Source organism: Pseudophryne corroboree, chromosome 5 (assembly GCF_028390025.1).
Source record: "Pseudophryne corroboree isolate aPseCor3 chromosome 5, aPseCor3.hap2, whole genome shotgun sequence".
Lineage (NCBI taxonomy): Eukaryota > Metazoa > Chordata > Amphibia > Anura > Myobatrachidae > Pseudophryne > Pseudophryne corroboree.
Window position 1 is genome coordinate 273,290,598 of NC_086448.1, and position 17,333 is coordinate 273,307,930.

The following is a 17,333-nucleotide window of genomic DNA, read 5'->3' on the forward strand; positions in this document are numbered from 1 at the left end:
GATCTGGCTGGCTGGCAGTGGCAGGAAGGATGGATCTATTCTGTACAAGTCTGGCTCTTGTCCAGTGTAGCTCTGCCCCCTGAGGTCCTGTGTAGCCCCGCCCCCTCCTCGCACGTAGCTCCGCCCCTTTTCGGCTGAACCCAGCCGTTGTCACTGGGGACTCTGGAGGAGGGAGGAGGCTGCTACAACGCAGCAGCAGGGGAGAGAGGCGCCGCCGGCAGCTTGGAGGTACTGCAGCTCAGAGCAATGACAAGCAGCTCAGCCGTTCGGGCCGCTTGTCATTGCTCGCTGGTGGGAGGCAGTGGGCCGGACAGGATCGGTTTGCGGGCCGCATCCGGCCCGCGGGCCGTATTTTGCCCACCCCTAGGCAGTGGCGATCTTGCCACGGGCAAGCAGGACTTTTGCCCGGGGCGCCGCCTTCCGGAGGGCGCCGGCGCCATCCGGAGGGCGCCGCACCATGGCAAGATCCTCCACTGTCAGTGTGCGCCCCAGCAGTGTCCCCCCGCTGTGCCCCCCCTCCCGCTGTGAGAAGGGAACCAGACGCTATGCGTCTGGTTTCCCTTCGTGGCGCTGGTCCTCCCCCGCTCTGAAGGGAATCAGACGCTAAGCGTCTAGTTTCCCTTCATGGAGAGGTCCTTTGGTGTGCGGTGCGCGATGACGTCATCGCGCACCGCACAGCATTGTGGCATAGACGCTAGGGGTCATAATTGACCTCTAGCGCTTATGCTGTGCTATGGGAGAGACGTCATGACTGACGTCTCTCCCATAGATCCGAGGAGAAGAGCGGCGCCGGTCTGCAGGGTCTGGAAACAGGAGCGGGGTACAGTAAGTATACTTTTTTTTTTTACTTTTTTTTTTCAGCGGCGCTACAAATGGGGGGCGTGACTGACCACGCCCCCATGTTAAGCCACGCCCCTAACTTTTGCCCGGGGCGCCGCAAGGGCAAGAACCGGCCCTGCCCCTAGGTTAAGAGGAGGACGGCAGACATTTGACCCTTGCACATGAACTGTTAATGAATTATAAAACAATTTATTAATTATAACAAGTGGTAGCTTAATCAACAAGTAAACCAAATGCAGTGGCGTAACTAGAAATTTTTCTCTGACGTCCTAGTGGATGCTGGGAACTCCGAAAGGACCATGGGGAATAGCGGCTCCGCAGGAGACTGGGCATAACAAAAGAAAGCTTTTAGGTCACCTGGTGTGCACTGGCTCCTCCCACTATGACCCTCCTCCAAGCCTCAGTTAGATTTTGTGCCCGGCCGAGGTTGGATGCACACTAGGGGCTCTCCTGAGCTTCTAAAAAGAAAGTATATAATTAGGTTTTTTATTTTACAGTGAGACCTGCTGGCAACAGGCTCACTGCAGCGAGGGACTAAGGGGAGAAGAAGCGAACCTACCTGCTTGCAGCTAGCTTGGGCTTCTTAGGCTACTGGACACCATTAGCTCCAGAGGGATCGACCGCATGGAACTGGCCTTGGTGTTCGGTCCCGGAGCCGCGCCGCCGTCCCCCTTACAGAGCCAGAAGCAAGAAGAGGTCCGGAAAATCGGCGGCAGAAGACATCAGTCTTCACCAAGGTAGCGCACAGCACTGCAGCTGTGCGCCATTGCTCCTCATACACACTTCACACTCCGGTCACTGAGGGTGCAGGGCGCTAGGGGGGGGCGCCCTGAGCAGCAATAAAAACACCTTGGCTGGCAAAAATACCACAATATATAGCCCCAGAGGCTATATATGTGATAATTACCCCTGCCAGAATCCATAAAAAAGCGGGAGAATAGTCAGCGAAAAAGGGGCGGAGCTATCTCCTTTAGCACACTGGCGCCATTTCTCCCTCACAGCTCCGCTGGAAGGAAGCTCCCTGGCTCTCCCCTGCAGTCTACACTACAGAAAAGGGTAAAAAAGAGAGGGGGGGCACTAAATTTAGGCGCAGTATATATAACAGCAGCTATAGGGGACATAATTCAGTTAGTCCCTGCATTATATAGCGCTCTGGTGTGTGCTGGCATACTCTCACTCTGTCTCCCCAAAGGGCTTTTGTGGGTCCTGTCCTCTGTTAGAGCACTCCCTGTGTGTGTGCGGTGTGTCGGTACGGCTGTGTCGACATGTTTGATGAGGATAATGATGTGGAGGCGGAGCAGATGCCTATAGAAGGGATGTCACCCCCTGCGGGGCAGACACCTGAGTGGATGGACTTATGGAAGGAATTGCGTGCACGTGTCGACTCCTTACACAAAAAATTTGACGACATGCCAAATGCGGGACAGCCGGCTTCTCAGCTCGTGCCTGTCCAGGCGTCTCAAAGGCCATCGGGGGCTCTAAAACGCCCGCTGCCTCAGATGGCAGACGCGGATGTCGACACGGATACTGACACCAGTGTCGACGACGATGAGTCTAGTCTAATGTCCACTAAGGCCGCATGATTGAAGCAATGAAAGAGGTGTTACAAATTTCTGATATAAACCCAGGTACCACTAAAAAGGGTATTATGTTTGAGGAGAAAAAACTACCCGTAGTTTTTCCCCCATCAGAAGAATTAAATGAAGTGTGTGAAGAAGCGTGGGCTTTCCCTGATAAAAGATTGGTAATCTCTAAGAAGTTACTAATGGCGTTCCCTTTCCCGCCAGAGGATAGGTCACATTGGGAGACACCCCCTAGGGTGGATAAAGCGCTCACACGTTTGTCTAAAAAGGTGGCACTACCGTCTCCGGATACGGCCGCCCTCAAGGAACCTGCTGATAGAAAGCAGGAGGCGATCCTGAGGTCTGTATATACACACTCAGGCATTATACTTAGACCAGCTATTGCGTCAGCATGGATGTGCAGTGCTGCCGCTGCGTGGTCAGATTCCCTGTCAGAAAATATTGACACCCTAGACAGGGACACTATTCTGCTAACCATAGAGCATATAAAAGACTCAGTCTTATACATGAGAGATGCACAGAGGAAGATCTGCCGGCTGGCATCTAAAATAAGTACATTGTCCATTTCTGCTAGGAGAGGCTTATGGACTCGCCAGTGGACAGGGGATGCAGATTCAAAAAGGCACATGGAAGTTTTGCCTTATAAGGGTGAGGAGTTATTTGGGGATGGTCTCTCGGACCTAGTTTCCACAGCAACTGCTGGGAAGTCAGCATTTTTACCCCATGTTCCCTCACAGCCTAAAAAGGCGCCGTTTTATCAGGTACAGTCCTTTCAGACTCAGAAAAACAGGCGTGGAAAAGGCGGGTCCTTTCTGTCCAGAGGCAGAGGTAGGGGAAAAAGGCTGCAACAAACAGCAGGTTCCCAGGAGCAAAAGTCCTCCCCCGCTTCTTCCAAGTCCGCCGCATGACGGTGGGGCTCCACAGGCAGAGCCAGGTACGGTGGGGGGCCGCCTAAAAAATTTCAGCGATCAGTGGGCTCGCTCACAGGTGGATCCCTGGATCCTGCAAATAGTATCTCAAGGGTACAAACTGGAATTCGAGGCATCTCCACCCCACCGGTTCCTAAAATCTGCCTTGCCGATTACTCCTTCAGACAGGGAGGCTGTGCTAGCGGCAATTCACAAGCTGTATTCCCAGCAGGTGATAATCAAGGTGCCCCTACTTCAACAAGGACGGGGTTACTATTCCACACTGTTTGTGGTACCGAAACCGGATGGTTCGGTGAGACCCATTTTAAATTTGAAATCCTTGAACACATACATAAAAAAATTCAAGTTCAAGATGGAATCGCTCAGGGCGGTTATTGCAAGCCTGGACGAGGGGGATTACATGGTATCCCTGGACATCAAGGATGCTTACCTGCATGTCCCCATTTACTATCCTCACCAGGAGTACCTCAGATTTGTGGTACAGGATTGCCATTACCAATTCCAGACGCTGCCGTTTGGACTCTCCACGGCACCGAGGGTGTTTACCAAGGTAATGGCGGAAATTATGATACTCCTTCGAAGAAAGGGAGTTTTAATTATCCCGTACTTGGACGATCTCCTAATAAAGGCGAGGTCCAAGGAGCAGTTGTTGGTGGGAGTAGCACTATCTCAGGAGGTGCTACACCAGCACGGTTGGATTCTGAATATTCCAAAATCACAGCTGGTTCCGACGACACGTCTACTGTTCCTGGGTATGATTCTGGATACAGTCCAGAAAAAAGTGTTTCTCCCGGAGGAGAAAGCCAAGGAGCTGTCATCTCTAGTCAGAGACCTCCTGAAACCAAAACAGGTATCGGTGCATCACTGCACGCGGGTCCTGGGAAAGATGGTGGCTTCTTACGAAGCAATTCCTTTCGGCAGGTTCCATGCCAGAATCTTTCAGTGGGACCTGTTGGACCAATGGTCCGGATCGCATCTTCAGATGCATCGCCTAATAACCCTGTCTCCAAGAACCAGGGTGTCTCTGCTGTGGTGGCTGCAGAGTGCTCATCTTCTAGAGGGCCGCAGATTCGGCATACAGGACTGGGTCCTGGTGACCACGGATGCCAGCCTTTGAGGCTGGGGGGCAGTCACACAGGGAAGAAACTTCCAAGGACTATGGTCGAGTCAGGAGACTTCCCAACACATAAATATTTTGGAACTAAGGGCCATTTACAATGCCCTAAGTCAGGCAAAATCCCTGCTTCTACACCAGCCGGTACTGATCCAGTCAGACAACATCACGGCAGTCGCCCATGTAAATCGACAGGGCGGCACAAGAAGCAGGATGGCAATGGCAGAAGCCACAAGGATTCTCCGATGGGCGGAAAATCACGTACTAGCACTGTCAGCAGTGTTCATTCCGGGAGTGGACAACTGGGAAGCAGACTTTCTCAGCAGGCACGACCTTCACCCGGGAGAGTGGGGACTTTATCCAGAAGTCTTCACGCTGATTGTAAATCGATGGGAACGGCCACAGGTGGACATGATGGCGTCCCGCCTAAACAAAAAACTAGAGAGATATTGCGCCAGGTCAAGGGACCCTCAGGCGATAGCTGTGGACGCTCTAGTGACACCGTGGGTGTACCAGTCAGTTTATGTGTTCCCTCCTCTGCTTCTCATACCAAGGGTACTGAGAATAATAAGAAAACGAGGAGTAAGAACAATACTCGTGGTTCCGGATTGGCCAAGACGAGCGTGGTACCCGGAACTTCAAGAGATGATCTCAGAGGACCCATGGCCTCTGCCGCTCAGACAGGACCTGCTGCAGCAGGGGCCCTGTCTATTCCAAGACTTACCGCGGCTGCGTTTGACGACATGGCGGTTGAACGCCGAATCCTGAAGGAAAAGGGCATTCCGGAGGAAGTCATTCCTACGCTGATTAAAGCCAGGAAAGATGTAACTGCAAAGCATTATCACCGCATATGGCGGAAATATGTTGCTTGGTGTGAGGCCAAAAAGGCCCCAACAGAGGAATTTCAACTAGGTCGATTTCTGCATTTCTTACAAGCAGGAGTGACTATGGGCCTGAAATTAGGCTTCATTAAGGTACAGATCTCGGCTCTGTCGATTTTCTTCCAGAAAGAACTAGCTTCACTACCTGAAGTTCAGACGTTTGTGAAAGGAGTGCTGCATATTCAGCCCCCGTTTGTGCCTCCAGTGGCACCTTGGGATCTCAACGTGGTGTTGAGTTTCTTAAAATCACATTGGTTTGAGCCACTTAAAACCGTGGATCTAAAATATCTCACGTGGAAAGTGGTCATGTTATTGGCCTTGGCTTCAGCCAGGCGTGTGTCAGAATTGGCAGCTTTGTCATGTAAAAGCCCTTATCTGATTTTCCATATGGATAGGGCGGAATTGAGGACTCGTCCTCAGTTTCTCCCTAAGGTGGTATCAGCTTTTCACTTGAACCAACCTATTGTGGTGCCTGCGGCTACTAGGGACTTGGAGGATTCCAAGTTACTGGACGTAGTCAGGGCCTTGAAAATGTATGTTTCCAGGACGGCTAGAGTCAGGAAAACTGACTCGCTATTTATCCTGTATGCACCCAACAAACTGGGTGCTCCTGCTTCTAAGCAGACTATTGCTCGCTGGATTTGTAGCACAATTCAGCTGGCGCATTCTGCGGCTGGACTGCCGCATCCTAAATCAGTAAAAGCCCATTCCACAAGGAAGGTGGGCTCATCTTGGGCGGCTGCCCGAGGGGTCTCGGCTTTACAACTTTGCCGAGCTGCTACTTGGTCAGGGGCAAACACGTTTGCAAAATTCTACAAATTTGATACCCTGGCTGAGGAGGACCTTGAGTTCTCTCATTCGGTGCTGCAGAGTCATCCGCACTCTCCCGCCCGTTTGGGAGCTTTGGTATAATCCCCATGGTCCTTTCGGAGTTCCCAGCATCCACTAGGACGTCAGAGAAAATAAGATTTTACTCACCGGTAAATCTATTTCTCGTAGTCCGTAGTGGATGCTGGGCGCCCATCCCAAGTGCGGATTGTCTGCAATACTTGTACATAGTTATTGTTAACTAAAGGGTTATTGTTGAGCCATCTGTTGAGAGGCTCAGTTGTTTTCATACTGTTAAACTGGGTGTAGTATCACGAGTTATACGGTGTGATTGGTGTGGCTGGTAGGAGTCTTACCCGGGATTCAAAATCCTTCCTTATTATGTCAGCTCGTCCAGGCACAGTGTCCTAACTGAGGCTTGGAGGAGGGTCATAGTGGGAGGAGCCAGTGCACACCAGGTGACCTAAAAGCTTTCTTTAGTTGTGCCCAGTCTCCTGCGGAGCCGCTATTCCCCATGGTCCTTTCGGAGTTCCCAGCATCCACTACGGACTACGAGAAATAGATTTACCGGTGAGTAAAATCTTATTTTCTCCCCCAAGCAAAAAATGTTTCTCCCTTCCCCAATTGGCATTACAAAATTGCAAAAAAAAAAAAAAAAGGGGGGGGTGGGGTGGCATTGTAGTAAAAGACTACCATATGCCCCACTTTGGCAACCTGCACGCCCAGGCAATGGCCACCACAGGAAAAAACTAATCCTGATTCATGCCCCCTACATTATTTGTCATTTTTCATCCTAAAAGTAATGCCCCTACACATTATGCCACACACCTCAATGGCCATTACACAATATGACACACACCTTAATGCCGTGACACATTATGCCACACACCGCAATGTCCGTGATACATTATGCCACACATCGCAATGTCTGTGATACATTATGCCACACACCACAATGGCCATTACACATTATGCCCCACAGTAAGGCTTCTAATTACTTTTAAATTACCTGCAGGGGGTAATGCTTTTTGTCAGGGGTTTCATGCGCTGGGTGTCATGCTCGTTGCCAGGGTGTCATGCTTGTTGCCAGGGGTTTCATGCGCTGGGTGTCATTCTTGTTGCAGGGGTTTCATGCGCTGGGTGTCATGCTCATTGCCAGGGATTTCATGCGCTGGGTGTCATGCTCGTTGCCAGGGATTTCATGCGCTGGGTGGATGAAGACAGAAGACAATCTGGCCACCTCCGCGAGAGGGGAGCCTTAAGGCCCATACACATTAGACGATGTCGCTCTGTGAGCGACATCGTCTAACGTCTCCCCCTCCCGGGCCGGCCGGTCGGCGGCCGCCTGTACGCACTGAGCGATATGACCGCTCATATCGCTCAGTGACGTCACGCCCCCGCCAGCCCTGCATGAAGGTCGTGGACGACAGTCCACATCCTTCATGCATGCCCTACCGACAGCGACAATCGTTGCCGACCCGCGGGGCCGCGCATCGATCGTCGCTGGCGGCATACACACTTAACGATATAATGAGCGACGTCGCTCAAGGAGGGGGAAAATGAGCGACGTCGCTCATTATATCGTTTAGTGTGTATGGACCTTTAGTGAGAGCCAAGATTATTGCCAGCAGCTTTCCAATTGGATAGCCAGTTTATTTAAACCTGCTTTGGCACATGGTTTGATGCCAGAGTATTATGATTACTAAATGTGCTCCAGCATTTCTTGTTTCCATTATCCTGTTCGGTTGTTTTGACCAGGCTTATTCCTGATATTCCTCTTGTATAGTGATTTATCTCTGATTCCGGTTCCATTTGGTTTGTCTGGGCTTGTCTTGACATTTCCTTCTAGTGATGCTTTTCGCTACTCCGCAGTTTGTTAGTGTACCAGACCTGGCGTTTGACTACTCTTTAAACTGCATCTGTGGGCATGGCTTCCTATGCCTTCCATCAGCGAATTCCTAATCTCCTTGCAGCAGTCTCTGGTGAAGATCAGGGACTGGTGCTGCCAGTGCAAATCCAGATAGCCAATTCAATAAACCAGTGAGAAATCATAACGCCTACATAGGAGTGAGGGATTCTCAAATTCAACAAACATATTACGTCTTTTAGTGCCGATTGTCTTTGACTTCTAGCAAGTGTTTTATTATTGAGTATGCATTTGTTGTGTAAGACAATGGTGCTGAAGTTGTCAGTGTTGATAGGGCACTTCCAATTGTCATCCATAGCTTGTGCTGCGGCAGATCCTCGCAGTATACATGTGTCAGCCACTGAAATGCCTATTTTTTTCATAAAGACAAACAACCAAGTTTTACGTTAAACTAGTGATGAGCGGATAGTAAAACCGAGTAAAACCGAAACCGCTCATCACTACTTTAAACATGCATAATGGAAGGCATTCCTCTTTCTAAAGTTTAATAATGAAACATCAACTTGCTAATAAGATATTGAAAATTAATTTGATTAAAAGCCTGTTGCATTTGGGGCAGGGGCAGCAGGATTCCACATGAGGTTAATGTGGAACAGCAGAATTTTGCATGATTACAGCAGCAATAATTCTGATGCAGGGCTGGACTGCCCATCTGGCACTTCTAGCAAATTTCAGAAAGGCTGGTCCTGTCATTTAGATAGTCGGGAAGGCCGCGTGCAGCGCAGCCTCCGGCTCTCTGTTGTAGACGCTCCCCCGCCCCCTGCCGGTCTCCATGGGAATGGGGGCATGCCGTGAGTCCACGCTCCCTTGACTCGCGGCATGCCCCCATCGCTAGTGCGCTCCCCCTTACCAGGCGCGCACACTTGCCAGGGCCAAATTTGGACCCCAGTCCGTCCCTGGTCTGATGGAATCCAGTCCGGGTTTTAGCTGAGTCTGCTGTCTTCAAAAATGTGTTTTGTTCAGTAAGTCATGGCTCCTGATGCCAGCAAGTGGCCAGGCAATAGCTTGGGGGGGGGTCTGGGGTTACGTTAGGAGCCATTTAGGATTCCCGGGATTGAAAAAATGGCCCGGGATTGGCCACCCTAGCCAGGAGCACTGTTAAGGGTAACCAGCTGAGATAGTGTGCTTACCCTAGCTGTTTAATTAAGCCTGCTAAATTTGTATATGAGAACCAGGGAGATATGCAGGAAGTTTTGAAAGTGTTAGCCAATTCAGCACAGACCAGCAAACTCTGTCTGCTGGTTGCCGAGCCTTAAGCTCAGATTCAAAGGCAGCAAACTCAGATCTAGTTGCTGCACGATTAATTAAAGGTGCGAAAAGGTGGGCAGGAGTGTAAGGTGTTACAAAAGCTCACACCCTCAGCTGATATTAAGGTGTTTTTATGCACTTTTGAACGCACTGCTGTATGTTTAAAGTGACTGGAAGAGGAATGGGCTGCCAGGTTAGCTCCCTGCCTCACAGGAGAATTGCAGCGAGCTTATACTGACCTGATGATACTGAAGCTAGCTCATACCCTTGTTTGAAGAAGGCCATCCTCAGCAGGGTTGGGGTGATGGGCCTCAGAAAAGCCCAGGAGTTTCATGATTGGCGGCTAAACCCGTCAGAGCCTCCAAGAATTCAGCTGGCCAAGCTAACCAGACTGAGTAAAGAGTGGCATATGGCTCCATGTACAGTAGAGCCTATTGTTTCAGACCATGCCATACACGTATTGGCCTTGGTTGTACAAAACTGGGCCTTGCAGGCTGACCACCAGACATTTGAGGCGTTATTTGCAGTGGCGCTGAGGAAGGGGGGAGGAATTTACACTTTACCCAGGTCCCGGGCCTGTTGGAGGGACTGCCCCCCCTTCCCCGAAGCAGAGAGCTGGCAGGGAGGGGGAGAACTGACAGACGCTGCAGCGGCTGCTCTCCCCAGCCCAGCACAGGCTGCTCAGTGCTGTGTGCTAAGCTGGGGTGAGAGACAGATGTAGCCTGTCCTCTGTCTCTCTCCCTGTGTGGGTGTAGGAGCGATCACGTCGCCCTGGACACTGGCGCCCCCCTGTGTTGCACATGTGGATGCTGCGTGGCCACGCCTAACAGATAATTATAAAAATTTTCATGGATGGGCTCTGCTCACGCCCACTCCGTTTGCCCATGCCCCCTCCTTGTACTAGGGCCTGCCAGAACTGTCGGCGGCCCTGGTTAGCAGTGGTGATTGAGAGATACCTGACTCTGGGAACACTGACTAAAGCCAAGCAAGGACAACCTGTTGTTAGACTAAACAACCCGCCTCCAGCCATATGTGTTTAGTGTGGTGAGCCCGGGCATGTATGGCGGGACTGCCCAAAGCAGAGTGACCCAATGGATTGCAACGCAGGGAAAACAGCACAACCTGTTGTCAGCATTGTGGCTGGGAGTATTTCCCCAGCTGAAACCACCCTGTGTGTGATGGTACAGATTTAAGGCTGGGATATCTGGGCCTTGGTTGACACAGGCAGTGCACTGACTATCATCTCGGCTAACCAGATTCCTCCCGAGCTGGCCAGGTTTCACCCCTGTTAAAGGTGCTGTGTATACATGGGGACATTGAAGAATGCCCACGAGTGCACCTGCTGGTGATTAAAGGATGCCCAATAAAAATTGTAGCCGTTGTAGCATCCAAGCCTCCTTAGCCGCTGATTCTGGACTGGGACTTCCCGCTGTTGTAGGATGTGGCTACCTGGAATAACATTGACAGACAGACAGAGGCTGAGCTAACCCAGGGGCTGAGATCTACTGGAGGCCTAGGCTGTATGACTGTAAAGCCCTCTCATGCCAGTGAGCAGCAGGGAGAAGGTGAAATTGAGACGCACTGGTCCCTCATTGGTGAAAGTGTGTACTTGCAGGACTTTGGGCGAAATCAACAGACCGATGGCAATTTGTCCAATGCTTTTGAAAATGTGGTATTGGTAAATGGTAAGGTAAAATCTGCTTTACCACGTAAAGGTGTACCTTACTTTGTGTTTAAAAACAATTTGTTGTACTGTGTAACCTATTTGCGGGGTAGAAGGGTAGACCAGTTGCTGGTTCCCCAAAACACGAGCAGCTGGTATTGAGGGTGGCTCACACACATTTATGGGGTGGCCAACTAGGAGAGAACTCTCCAATGTATCCAGCAATGGTTCTTCTGGCCAGGCATTCATGTTGCAGTAAAAAAAATATTGTCAGTAATGTCCAGTGTGCCAAAAGACCACACCCTGGCCAGAATTTAGGGCGTCCTTGGTTCCCCTGCCTATCATTTTCTTTTGAACGAATTGGTATGGATCTGAAAGGGCCAGTGGATAAATCTGCTTGTGGGATCAGTATATATTGGTGGTGGTGGATTATGCCACCAGGTGCTCGGAGGCCATTTCACTATGGAACATGAAGTCTGGCACTATTGCCCGGGAGTTGTTAATGCTGTATACCCAGCTGGGAATACCAAAAGAGGTCCTGACGGACCGAAGTACCCCTTTTGTGTCATCTGTTAAAGGTAGATAGAATCACCACTTCCATATGGAGTGTATAGAAATACCCTAATGGCGCTAACAAAGCTGCTGCTGTCCTCTGTCGCGGTTATACCCTATAACCAAGATTAGAACTGAAAAAAATGTGGGGGTGACTGAGCTTGCACGTAAAACTTTGTGAAAGTCCAGCACCCTATGTGATGGAGGTATACTTACCTCAAACAGGCTTTTGGTTCACAATGTAAGATGGATTCTCATACACCAGATGTCAGCAAATATGCAAAGAGAAAGAAGATTCCCAACATAGCATAATAATGTTTCCACAGTTGGATCTGTATAGCAATATAAACACTGTGAGTACTTCCAAATGTATCCACAGCATACGTTAAAAAAAATTAGTTTTTACCAGACTTGTATCACATCCAGGCTTGTAGAGCACAGGTCCCGAGTGTTGACTTCAATAATTTCAATGTCATTCGAATATATGGAAAAGGAAAATAATATCCCACATAGTGTAATCACGTTTTTTTTTTAAAGAGTATTTTTTTTATTGAAGAAAAAGTAATACTTACACGTAATGACATTACAAAAAGGAATACACATTGTACATACAATTGGATGCATAGGCAAACATTGGGAGTATAACAGTTACAATATAAACCATGTACATCTAGCACATATAAAAAAAAGGTCAATTAATCTGTAATTCAATAAAAGAATTGTACGTGTATTCTTGTACCTTCTTCAATATAGTTTTAATTTTACAACTAAACTAATACTAAGACCTAAGAGAAAACGGAAACACCCAACACGCTGACATAAACCCCAGTTACATTGCAAAATGAAGTATAAGCAATAATGCCAAAAGCATATGCTCTAAACTGTCCGTATCTTTGCTCAATAGTACTCAACATCCCTATATATTATGAGAAAATTATGGAGGAAATCTGGTGCAGAGTGTGTAGAGTCAAGCCAAAAAGACCATATCTTCCCAAACCTAGAGCTAGCATTATTTTGCATGTAAACATAGCGTATCTTAAATACGGTATCGTTAACTAGCGTTTTAAAGGTGGATAATGTGGGTCCATTATGTGCCATCCACATCCTGGCAATACACACTTTTGCTAAGGCACACATATTATGAACATACAGTCCCTCCCATTTGGAGAGTCAGAGACATCCGCTCCAAGGACACATAACTTCAGAGTAAGCACTACTAAAGTGTTTTCCAGAATCGACCTGACCCCCATCCAGAATGCCTGTAATACACCACATTCCCATCCATATGCCAAAAGGGGTGGTCTTCAGTATGCCGACTGACGGGATCCCGGCGCACAGTATACCAGCGCCGGGATCCCGACAGCCGGCATACCGACACTTATTCTCCCTCGTGGGGGTCCACGACCCCCCTGAAGGGAGAATAAAATAGTGTGGCGAGCCCGCAAGTGGCTCATTTGCGCTCGCCACACTGTCGGTAAGCCGGCGGTCGGGCTCCCGGCGGGAGCCCGGCCGCCGGCATACCATAGAGAACCCGCCAAAAGGTTTCCCTGGATAGTGTTACATTTAGGGCATATTGTGGAGTGACTGGCTCCAATTCTGCCCAGTCTCACAGGGGTCATGTAGGTCCTGTGAAGTAAGCAAAACTGGATCTGCTGAAATCTGAGAGATTTTGTAGCTTTACGTGGGTATTCTCTATCGAGATCCCACTCCTCATCGTCCTTATGACCCAAATCAGTCTCCCAGCTCGCACGGAGACGGGAGAGAGGATCAATGTGAAACTGAGCAAGAAGATGGAATAAGCTAGAGAGACAGTCTTAATACGCCCAAGGCTGAAGGCCCATACACATTAGACGATGTCGCTCTGTGAGCGACATTGTCTAACGTTTCCCCCTCCCGGGCCGGCCGGTCGGCGGCCGCCTGTACGCACTGAGCGATATGACCGCTCATATCGCTCAGTGACGTCACACCCCCGCCAGCCCTGCATGAAGGTCGTGGACGACAGTCCACATCCTTCATGCATGCCTGACCGACAGCGACGATCGTTGCCGACCCGCGGGGCCGCGCATCGGTCGTCGCTGGCGGCATACACACTTAACGATATAATGAGCGACGTCGCTCAAGGAGGGGGAAAATGAGCGACATCGCTCATTATATCGTTAAGTGTGTATGGACCTTGAGAATAAAGGTCTTAGTAGGAAATACACTAATTGAGGGCAGGGAGTCCCTAAATTGTGTTTGTAGTGCATGTCTGAGTCGGAGGTACCGATAAAAATAGGAAGTAGGCAAGATAAATTCCTCCTTAAATTGTTGAAAAGATTTCAATACACCATCACAGTATACCTGGGATTAGGATATTACAGCTTTAGGGGCCCATGCTGCCCACCCATCAAAAGAGTTCAATTCAGGGAGCCAACAGGAATGCCAAAGGGGGTATCTGGATCTAAGTCCTCAAACCTAGCTAATTTTCTAAGCGCCTGCCAAATTTTTACAGATTGGAAGACAATGGGGGGGGGGGGGGGGGGGTAGAATATGTAGAACCTGCAGTGGAGTGGAATCAGGGTAATAACATTGGATAAATGCATAATGTAAAGAGTAGACATCAACATCTTGTAACCCTGCCCTTATATGTGACATTTGAGCAGCATAATAGTATAATTGAAAGTTGGGGAGTGCCAATCCCCCATCCAGTCTGGATCTAGTAAGGGTAGCTAAGTGGACTTTAGGTCTCTTATTGGCCCATATTGAAGACTAGAGTACACTGCTCAATTTCCTAAAAAAAGGCAGGAAATACATAGGGGTATATGCAATTGCGGTCGAATTCGCGGCAATTTTCGCCGTTTTTTAATTCGACTCAATTCGACAGGTGAATCCCGGAAGGTGGCTTCCGGAATTCACCATATTCAATGAAAAACGGATTCGCCAGAGTCGCGGGCGAAAATCGGCCGATTTGGCGGATTTTGCCGCGATTTTAAAAAACGGTAAAAAAACGTGAAAAACCCGAAAAAAAAATGGCGTGGGGTCCCCCCTCCAAAGCATAACCAGCCTCGGGCTCATCGAGCTGGTCCTGGTTCTAAAAATGCAGGGGAAAAATTGGCCAGGGATCCCCCGTATTTTTAAAACCAGCACCGGGCTCTGCGCCTGGTGCTGGTGCCAAAAATACGGGGGACAAAAAGCGTAGGGGTCCCCCGTATTTTTAACACCAGCATCGGGCTCCACTAGCTGGACAGATAATGCCACAGCCGGGGGTCACTTTTATGCCGTGCCCTGCGGCCGTGGCATTAAATATCCAACTAGTCACCCCTGGCCGGGGTACCCTGGGGGAGTGGGGACCCCTTCAATCAAGGGGTCCCCCCCCCCCAGCCACCCAAGGGCCAGGGGTGAAGCCCGAGGCTGTCCCCCCCCATCCAATGGGCTGCGGATGGGGGGGCTGATAGCCTTTTGTGATAATAAAAAGATATTGTTTTTTCCAGCAGTACTACAAGTCCCAGCAAGCCTCCCCCGCAAGCTGGTACTTGGAGAACCACAAGTACCAGCATGCGGGAGAAAAACGGGTCCGCTGGTACCTGTAGTACTACTGGGAAAAAAATACCCAAATAAAAACAGGATACACACACCTTGATAGTAAAACTTTATTACACACTACCGACACACACATACTTACCTATGTTGACACGCCGACTGCCACGGTCTCCGACGATCCGAGGTACCTGTGAAAAAATTATACTCACCTTCCAGCGTCCAGAGGTACATCCAGGTCCAGAGATAATCCACGTACTTGGCAAAACAAAAAAACGAACAACGATCCATACCGGACTAGAAAGGGGTCCAATGCTTTCACATCAGACCCCTTTCTCGCGAATGCCGGGACATCACGTGACTCCTGTCACTGAAGTCCCTTCAGCCAATCAGGAAGCGCTACTTCCGTGGCGCTCATCTGATTGGCTGTGCGCTGTCTGTGATGTGACAGCGCATCGCAAAACCGCTCCATTACTTTCAATGGTGGGAACTTAGCGGCTAGCGGGGGGGTCACCCGCCGGTCAGCCGCTGACCGGCGGGTGACCTCACCGCTAGCCGCTAAGTTCCCACCATTGAATATAATGGACTGGGCTGTGCGATGCGCTGTCTGCTCAGACGCACAGAGCCAATCAGATGAGCGCAACGAAGTTGCGCTTCCTGATTGGCTATAGAGACCTTTCTGTGACAGCTGTCACTGACAGGTCTCTCTGCATTCGGGGATAGGGGTCCCATGTGTCAGCATGGGACCCCTTTCAGTCCGGCATGGAGCGGGTGTTCGGTTTGTTTTTTTCTCCAAGTACGTGGATTTATCTCTGGAGCCTGGTTGAGGTGAGTATATTGATCTTTTATTTTCAGGTACCCCTGGATTCTACATGGAGAAGAGGACCGATGTCGGCGTGTGAACATAGGTAAGTATGTGTGTGTCGACGTATGAAATAAAGTTTTACTTTCACGGTGTGTGTGTCCTGTTTTTTTTGGGTATTTTTTTTCCAGTAGTACTACAGGTACCAGCGGGCCCGTTTTTCTCCCGCATGCTGGTACTTGTGGTTCTCCAAGTACCAGCTTGCGGGGGAGGCTTGCTGGGACTTGTAGTACTGCTGGAAAAAACAATATTCTTTTCATGATCACAAAAGGCTATCAGCCCCCCCATCCGCAGCCCATTGGATGGGGGGGGACAGCCTCGGGCTTCACCCCTGGCCCTTGGGTGGCTGGGGGGGGGGACCCCTTGATTGAAGGGGTCCCCACTCCCCCAGGGTACCCCGGCCAGGGGTGACTAGTTGGATATTTAATGCCACGGCCGCAGGGCACGGCATAAAAGTGACCCCCGGCTGTGGCATTATCTGTCCAGCTAGTGGAGCCCGATGCTGGTGTTAAAAATACGGGGGACCCCTACGCTTTTTGTCCCCCGTATTTTTGGCACCAGCACCAGGCGCAGAGCCCGGTGCTGGTTTTAAAAATACGGGGGATCCCCTGTCAATTTTCCCCCCGCATTTTTAGAACCAGGACCAGCTCGAAGAGCCCGAGGCTGGTTATGCTTTGGAGGGGGGACCCCACGCCATTTTTTTTTAGGATTTTACCGTTCCAGCAATAAAAAATAAAAAAATATTTTAAAAAATATATAAATAATATTTGTGCCTCCAAAAAAAAAAAAAAAAGTACCTAATCCCTTCTAATATAAATAGATCTGCTATTTCCCAAAAAAAAAAACACAAAAAAAACATGTTTAAATTTTTTTTATTTGTTTTCACCCTCCAAAGTGTGGCGGATTGAAAATGACGAATTTGCTGTCTAAAAGCACTGCTGTCGAATTTCCAAACTTGAATTGAATATGCTTTGGTCGAATTGCAGCACTTATATCATTGCAGAAAAGTCGAATTTGCAAAAATTCGAATTTCAAAAAGTCGAATTTTGAAAGTCCGTTTTTTGGTCGGAAAGCACTGAATTGCATAGGCGAATTTTTTTTTTGGTCGAAAATGACCCGAAATTCGACAATTTCGGGAATTCGACCGCAATTGCATATACCCCATAAACTGGAGACTAAAAGAATATACAGAATTTTGGGCAACAGTAACATTTTAACCAGATTGACCCTGCCGGTCACCATCAAAAGGAGTTTACACCAAACCTTAGATTTATGTATAATTTGTTGCATTAGTGGATCTAAATTCAAGGGGACAAACTCAAAAGGGCCATTTGTAACCTGAATACCTAGGTATTTAAATTGAATAGTCCAGCACAAAGGTATCAAAACT